The 8,678-nt window shown below is 32.5% G+C and overlaps 1 long non-coding RNA gene across 1 annotated transcript; it reads right to left on the bottom strand.

The window, feature by feature from the left end:
• Nucleotides 1-226: 226 nt before the first annotated feature.
• On the bottom strand, nt 227-5,055 carry LOC141697232 (uncharacterized). Its single transcript, XR_012564656.1, has 5 exons — nt 4,713-5,055; nt 4,565-4,621; nt 2,139-2,990; nt 2,013-2,070; nt 227-1,706 (listed from the first exon to the last, which is right to left on the bottom strand). It is a non-coding gene; the product is annotated as an uncharacterized LOC141697232 (long non-coding RNA).
• Between the last annotated feature and the right edge of the window lie 3,623 nt (nt 5,056-8,678).

Below are 8,678 nucleotides of genomic sequence, written 5' to 3'. Positions count from 1 at the left end.
GCAACAAAGTGCTTGTAACGCTTTTGAAAAAATATTACAATAGTCCACCTATGGCTTAGTGAAAAAATTATTGCTATATTTCTACAAATAGGACGTAACGTATGTGTAAGCAATTTGGTTCAAGTATTTGATCAGCAAGTTAAATCTTTTGGGATAAACAATTCATCAATTAACGATTTTTTAATATTACATGTTCTTGAACAACAAGTCACAATTAAAAGTGATAATGTGAAGCCTGCATATACAAATGAACACTGACATATACTACTAGTACTAGATAACATCATATACTATAAATCTACGCGCGTCCAACGTCTCGGTCAATTACTAAATTGCTAAGCTACCTTTTAATCATCTGCAGGGTCTGATCATGAGATTGGTGGTTGGACAAGTAACAAGGTTTGTTGGTGCTTTTTGTACGCAGCCATTTGTCACCATCACAACGGTGCTGTACTGTGGTAACCTCCTGCCTCGAGACGACGTAATGGATCGATACCGGAATCCGGTTCTGGTAGATGTTTTGTCTAAAGCAGCAGCAACTGTGATACATCTGCTGGTTTAACTAATATTGATTGAAGTTTGTAATTGTGTTGTTCTGTTAATCTAAAAGATGGCTGTACTACATACTTCTGGTAGATGTAGAGTGTAATCTGTTGTATAATAAATTTGAAGTGCTATCAAATTTTAGATCAACTAGATTACAAACAGGCATACAACACGCATAAAACCCAATTCATGTATTTCTTAATACTTTTGGATATTTTGGGGGTTAGATATACGACAAGACAGAGTTGAAATTGGAAACCAACCAACAAAACAGTCGATTTTCACTAAAAAACCGTCAGTTTTGCGCAAACCCCACCGTCAACTTTCTGTTTGGTGCAAAATTGGTAAGATTTGACCAACAATGACCTTATTTGACATGAGAGCCACGTATAGTGAATGTTAGATAAAAAAACTTTAAAAAACGGACAAATAAGTTAAAACATAATTGAACTACTACCTAATGTTTAGTGATGTTTTTAACCTATTACCCCTCTGAAAAACTATAACATTGGAGGTTTTACTATCGTGAACAATGTACTACATGAAGGAAAAAATGTATCTCTACTGATTACAATCCATAGGAATCATATTACTGTAATCTCTATCACTAAAACTAAAACTTACAAAAAAAGATAACTAGGTAAAATGAAAGTTGAGCTCCTCTCTTGTCTTTTATACTAACAGGAGTACAGAGCAGCAGTGCAGAGTTTGTAATCTAGAATCCTAAGAAAACACTTATATTATGCTATAGCTAGGTAGCTATGTAGATAAGGGCATGCAGACAAGTGAAGTTTATTTATTTAAACAAAATATTTGAGCTCCCAATTTAAAACCCGAACTTCACATTGTTTTTTCCACACTGTCGTAAATTCATATATAACTTCACTTGAAATTTCACCAGCATTCATGTGATATCAAAATGAATTAAAACATTCACAACTTTAAAAAATGTTTGTAATAAAAGATATGATCAATTTGAATGACCTTTACCCAGATGTATTTAGTGAAAATAATTGTCTTGATATCCAAATAAGAGCTCATCATTTGACATCCATTTCTCCAAGTTTTCCTTCACTTAAGTTAGCTTGCACAATACTTTCGAAATACACTGTGGAATCAAACTTGGTGAAACAAGGCCCTTCCTAAGTGCACTTCCAACACTGTTCTCATCAAGACAAAAAACAGTATCATCAACACAGAAAATATTACACATTTGTTTGCTATGAATTGATCACCTTTTGAAAAAAAACAACTTATTATGTTGAATAATACATATATATATATATATATATAATACAGTAATTTTGTTCATTCACGGACCTCTGTCTTCACAAAACATATAACTAATCATCCAGTTTGATAAAATCGTTTAAAAATGATTGTGATCCTTCAGATCGCCAATCAATAGTTTAAATATAATAAATGATTAAGATACTTTAATTGAAAATTGTAAAAAAAAAAATTACCTTATAAGGCATTCAGTCTTCTATCACAATATTCACGGAGCATTTTCTTCATTGTTTACTACAAAATTAATATACAAGTCAGTATAAAAACTTTAATAAGAAAGATCATCTAGTTAAATTTCAAACCTGCTCAGGTAAAGGATGTATCTACAATGAGAGGCCATCCATTGATTCCATTATGCTGCAAAAATTGCAATAGTAGAAACTGTGCCATCTATATCTAATATATGATATCGCCCACAGCGAGCTGAAGGATGGAATATATTGACTTGTTTTGGCCATTTTATCACGGTAAGCTGCATCTAGTTTTTTATTTCCATCCGGAGTACTAGACCAGACATTGTACTTGACGGATTTGTGAATGTTGTCTTCATTGTATGACTTGATGCATAGAACTTTGCGTCAACTCTACACGCTGAGAATGCTTGCATAAATCACCTAGACAAAACCTCTCCCTACATACTGCACAGTTGGTAACACCACTCCCAATCATTTCATTGCTAATCCTCACATTTGGTAGCACTTGAACAACAGCTCTTGATGCAGCTGGACTCCCATTCCTATAGTGACGAATCTCTGATATCTGCGGTTTTCGCTCAGTCAAACCAGGTCCAACAGTAGAATCGCCTACATTCCTCCTCAAATTAATTGCTACATTCGTGATCTCGTTCATAACAGACTGAGCATTACAAGAAAAACCTGTAACATACTCAATTCTTGACCGGACCTCATTCACACCACCACTAGCACCTATACAGTGCTGGCGCCGGTGCCAGAAATGTCATTATCAGGAAGCACAATTGACGATTTTGATCGGAACCAGAGAAGTGTTGGGGAAGAAGATGGGGAAAATCATTGGAGGGAGCCACCAAAGGAATGGAATTTTGGGCGGAATGAGAGATTTCGAGCCGTTGTATAGGAAGGTACCAGCGCAGACAGGGCAAAGGAGGAGGGATGTAGTGGAAATGAAATAAAGACCTAATGAAAGTAAAACATGAATACTATATGAAACATTACACCACACTTCTTGCATAAAATAAATACCTAATATAAATTTCTTGAAGACTGGCCATGAAGCAGAGACTCATAAAACTTCGAAGAGTACATAATTAGTATATTATGAGCTAAAGTAGAGATGTAATAATATTTCTCTATAAAACTATTGTTGGAAAATGTGGGTAGTAGTCCCACATTACATTATCAAGTCAATTTGAGCCATAGTTTAAGTGAACAAATGTCGTGTGCGCGCGAAGAGTGACACCTGGAATGTGGTCTCCTCGGTCTCCTCTGAGAGAGCTTTCCGAGGCACTTTGAATCACTCAAAATGACTAAGATATGGATGGGATATGATCATTCAAAGTTAGTCTCTTAGTAGTGGAAATTTGTATAAAATGTATTGATTATCATATTTATTTTTGCGTCAGTTAAAAAGATTTTACTTATGTTTTGATATTTTAGATTAATAAATGATATATTTGATTCATTTTTCATATAATTTTTGATATTTTTATTAGATTTTATTAGTTTTAACATTAAATATATATTAATTTTTTGTTAAATTTTACTACGTCTTCCTATCCTCATCTATATTATTATATTAAAGACGAAACATTAAAAGTTTGTTGTCAGAGTCCTTTGTGGAACTTTATGTGGAAAAGTTTTCAATTGGTACGGAAACTAATTTGAATATAAGTACACACATTGATTTTGAAAAAGATTTAGTTGAAAGAGTAGTAGAATCAAGTTTTAGCGGGCATTTGGAGGAAGAGAATGATACATTTCATTAAGATTGACAAGAACAAATATAATAACTACCAATACTAACTAAAAAATATTAAATTAAACAAATGGGGGTGGGGGACTCCAACCCGACCCTCCGTAAACTAGGCTCTGATACCATGTTATGTGACGAGCTGCTCTAAAATTTTAAGATATATATTAGATAAAATTTTAAGATATTTTAAGATATGTGGTGGTGGTGGTGGTGGTAATGAGATGGTTTAGTGAGATGTAAATTGAAGAGAGAAAATGAGATTGAAAGTTGAAATAAGTGATAGAGAAGTTTAATTGGGCAAACAAAGAGTGTAAAATGATAGAACCTTGGTGACTTTGGTGATCTGAGTAAATCGAAGAATGACAATCGTGATGATGTTAATGATATGATGGTGTATTTGCATATTGGGGATAACTTTTAGTGATTTCTATATTATATATTAGTGAATTATGATATTTGTAATTTTTATAAAATGAATTGATGATTTTATATTCAATATCTATTACAGATACAAGATATAAACTATATATACATGAGTCAAGTAACTATATATACATGTCTACATTCATATGAATTTATTTATTTAATTTTGTTAAAAAATTTAATATATCAAAATTAAAAGAACAGCTTCAGGGACCTCGGTCTTTAAGAACATAATTAATCACCGAGTTCGATAAAATTCATCTACAAGGGATTACAATCATTCTTCTATTAAAAAGGTTAATGAATATAATAAATGATGAAGATACATCAATTGAAGAATTTTAAAAGAAATTACCTTATTAGGTATTGAATCATCCCAACGATCTTTATGGAGCACTTTCTTCATTATTTACTGAAAGCAATAGATAACATTAACTTTTACGGTGTAAGCATTCATAGAAAATGAAAATATTTGATGATACACCCGTTACAAAGAATTTTACCTTGAATCATGTTTAAAGTTCTTGGGATTGGATTTCAGATTCAAAAGGCATCGAACACAGATTCGAATTGAGATCATATTTAAGATGACATATATCTTAATTCATTTGATGTCGAATCAAGATTGATCTGATATATCTATTTGTGGCGAATATAGATGAAGTAAAATCAATTAAAATCAATTAGATATCTCGATTAAGGATTTGAATGGATATAGCAGGTGAAAAGAGGAAGGAAGGAAAGAAGAAGATTGTGGCTGAAAATGAGCAAGGGCTTCAGAAATATACACACATAGAAACAAGATTAAATGCACACATCTATATTATATTTTGGAAGACAAAATTTTTGATAGTCGGTTGGCATGATACCTCTTTCTTGTTACTTGGGTTTTAATATTTTGTTTTACTACATAGGCCCAAAATATAATATAAACACATTTTTAAAGATTTTATAAATGGGCCTAACTCTTTTACAAACGTATTCTAAATGAACACATAAAACTTCTTTTTGACCCAAATTATAATATTAACATATATTTTAGCCTAATATTAACGAGTTAACTCTTTTAAAAATCTATTTTTATGAAATACATATAATTATTTAATTTAAATGCATCGTAGGAGCCTAACACAATTAATGATTTCACTAACAGAAAAAAGCTAATCTATGACCGAATACACCAACAATCGCATTAGTGGTAAATGGTAGCTTAAACCAGTAAAATTTTTGTAAGATTTGTGACGGACAATGGTGGTTAAATTTTGTTGCAAAATTCGGTCGCTAAAAGTAATCGCACATATTAGCAATGAAAAAAATCGTCATAAGTTATCGTGAAAATAAGCTACGAAATTATGTCGTTGAAAGCCTGTGCAAAACCTAGCAAAGGAAATCAATCGCTGAAAGTCGTTGCTTATGAAATCGCTGAATATAACACCCCAAATCCGGGGTCGGGGATCCGGGTTGTCACGAGTTCCATTTCCCTTAATAATACTTAATCTTAATAATCAACCAACTACTGCGTACTGTGACCCCACAATATACACACACCACAAGTTATAGTCTCAGAGATGAATACCAAACAATAACACAAGTCATTTTCTTCCACAATTATAAGTCATTACACCTCAAAAGGGTTTCTGAATAAATTTACATATTCTTTGCCATTATTACAATTCATAAATATACACAAATCTGGTACATCAAAAGTTGAAAGTCTAACCTATTGGTAAACCCTACCTCAGCTACAACGCCATCAACGCCTACAGGAAACTGCGGAACATTTCCTATCGGCTCGCGAATTGGGAGCTTGATCCTGTTCATCTTGTATATCTGTTGTTGTGTGATGAAAGAAGAAAGTAAGGGTGAGCAACAAGCCCACCGAAATAATATGTATAATAATTAATAATATATGAGCATTCTCATAGTACTCATGAAAGTCTTGGTCAAAAAGAAATGAACCAAGTTTGTTATCTTAACGCGACCAAGTCACAAAATATTCAGTATATATATACATATATACTTTTCACAATCTTTGAAATCCTCTGACATGTATAATATACACAGAGTTCCAGTTTATAACTATATAAAAATATCGTTGCAAGGTGATCTCATTTATCTAACCTTGTCTCAACGTTTTTCTGAAAATCTTTGACATGCATAAGATAATCATTTACTAGATATAAGTTTAAAAGATGAAGTTACAAGATACTCCAATATACTTATATCTTTTCCAAATACTACTTGAACTACCACCATTCAAGTTATAATCAGTTTCAAAATTCATCACACTGATGAGACTACCAGATAAGACTTGAATAGATTCAATCTTTGAAATATCATTTGAAAGAAATGAAGTTACGAGATATTTCATTAAGTCCCGATATATATACACCTATATATATATCTCATACTTTCCTTAGAAACCTCTGTTATGAAAAATATAAACAGAGTTATAATATCCAATGAATTTGGAAAGAAGAAAATCTTGGCATAAACCCGATATCTTGCTGATCAGGCAAAGATACCAATAAGTAACATTTTCTACTAGTAGTTGGACGAATTCTCCACTGGTCATCACCCTGGCCGTATTAGGACCTATGCCGGACTGCCACTCAGCCACTTACGCATTGATGGACTCCCACTGAGCCACTTACACTTTCATGGACGCCCACTGAGCCCATGTTGCTTATGCCGACTCAAATAGATGGACTTACTTCCCGAACGTTGGGCAAGTAATCAAAATGGTTTTTCAAAACAACAACCTTGTTGTGAATATAAAATACACCACAGAGCTGGATCCCTCGGGTTTCGAGTGAGTTTTGGGATCCGCTCTAACTTTCAAAATCATTTTGAAGACTCGAAAACATTTTTAAGAATGTTTGGAGTAATGCTGATTTAATAAAATAAATCAGTCCCGATATGTTGGAGAATATCTGAATATTATTATTTAAATAATATTCCCATAAAGGATAATCTTTATAAAAATAATTGAAGTAGAAGTTTTAAGACTCATACTTGAAATGAATAATAAATAACCAAAAATATACTTATATGAAAGTACGATCTTTATTTGAATAATCGAAAATAAGTTTGATTATCGAAACATTATTCTTTAATAAAATAAAGAATAATATTTAATAAAAGGAGCGGAGTCATAAGCCCTCGAATGAATATTCAAAATAATAGTCATTAAATAAAGTAAGCGGAGTCATAAGTCCTCGAATGAATATTCAAAATAATATTCATTAAATAAAGTAAGCGGAGTCATAAGTTCTCGAATGAATATTCAAAATAATATTCATTAAATAAAATAAAGTTATCGAATAAACCTTATTCGATTAATAGTTTTGAAAACTATATCAATATATAAAAATATATAAATATATATATATATATATATATATATATATATATATTATACTCGGGAACATCGACTCCCGATTTAGAAAATGTTCACCTTTGGGTCCCATATACTAAGGGTATACGCAACTACTGCTTATCTCTAACATATGTATTATGCAACTTATAGGCATTTGAATCAACAATTAGATATCAAGATTACGAAACAGGCATTTATATAAATATCATATCACATGCTCCAATATATCGCAAGACTTTGCTAATAATAATCATGCACTTATCACAAGATAATGCATATACATATATTTACATCACAACAACAGTATAACGGGTAGAAAACTTGTCTGAGAGTTCCCGGATAGACTTAAGTTCAGAGTGGGTCCGATAACCTATGAACAACAACATAAGTCGGAATTAACCCACGGTCACTTAAGAAACTAGACTTTAACCAATTGAACCCTAATGTTCGGTTATGGTCACTTCTACGCTTAACGAATCACATAAGTCGTTCGAGTAACCTTGGCTCCACCATTTTTAATAAATTAACCATTAAGAATTTTAAGGCGATTCTTTCGCGAGTACTCTACCAACTGCCTAATCCACTTTACATAATTGTTTCATACTCCAATTAGTCATTTAAGGGCCTTAACCAAGGTTTCAAAGTAAGTAGAGGGGTAATGGTTCGTTCGCGAAATGTCGTTACTTAAAACGGTCGTTTCTCCTAAACCGTACATCGGATTCAAGCGAACCACATATCAAAACGAAGCTTACGACATAATCTAACTAAACATGACAAAGTCACAGATTCAATAGTTAGCTCTCTGTCCCGAACACTAAGAACAAACAGTTGTATGAAATTGGGCATTACGACGACTATGTTTACGTGATTACCAAGTTTTAAACCACTCCAAACAACCACCATTCAACTCACAACCAACAATACAACCAACCCTCATCCAAACCTTACTGCATCAGTCCCCAAACCTCAAGATTTTCCAATTTATATAACCCCACACATGAACTACTAGCTATACTTAAGTTTCATTAACTATAAACAAGATTTCAACATCCAAATCACTACAAATCCAATCCAAACTCTAAACACACAA

Source organism: Apium graveolens, chromosome 11 (genome assembly GCF_009905375.1).
Source record: "Apium graveolens cultivar Ventura chromosome 11, ASM990537v1, whole genome shotgun sequence".
Lineage (NCBI taxonomy): Eukaryota > Viridiplantae > Streptophyta > Magnoliopsida > Apiales > Apiaceae > Apium > Apium graveolens.
Note: the sequence above shows the minus strand (reverse complement) of the source record. Positions and strands in the feature narration are given on the sequence as shown.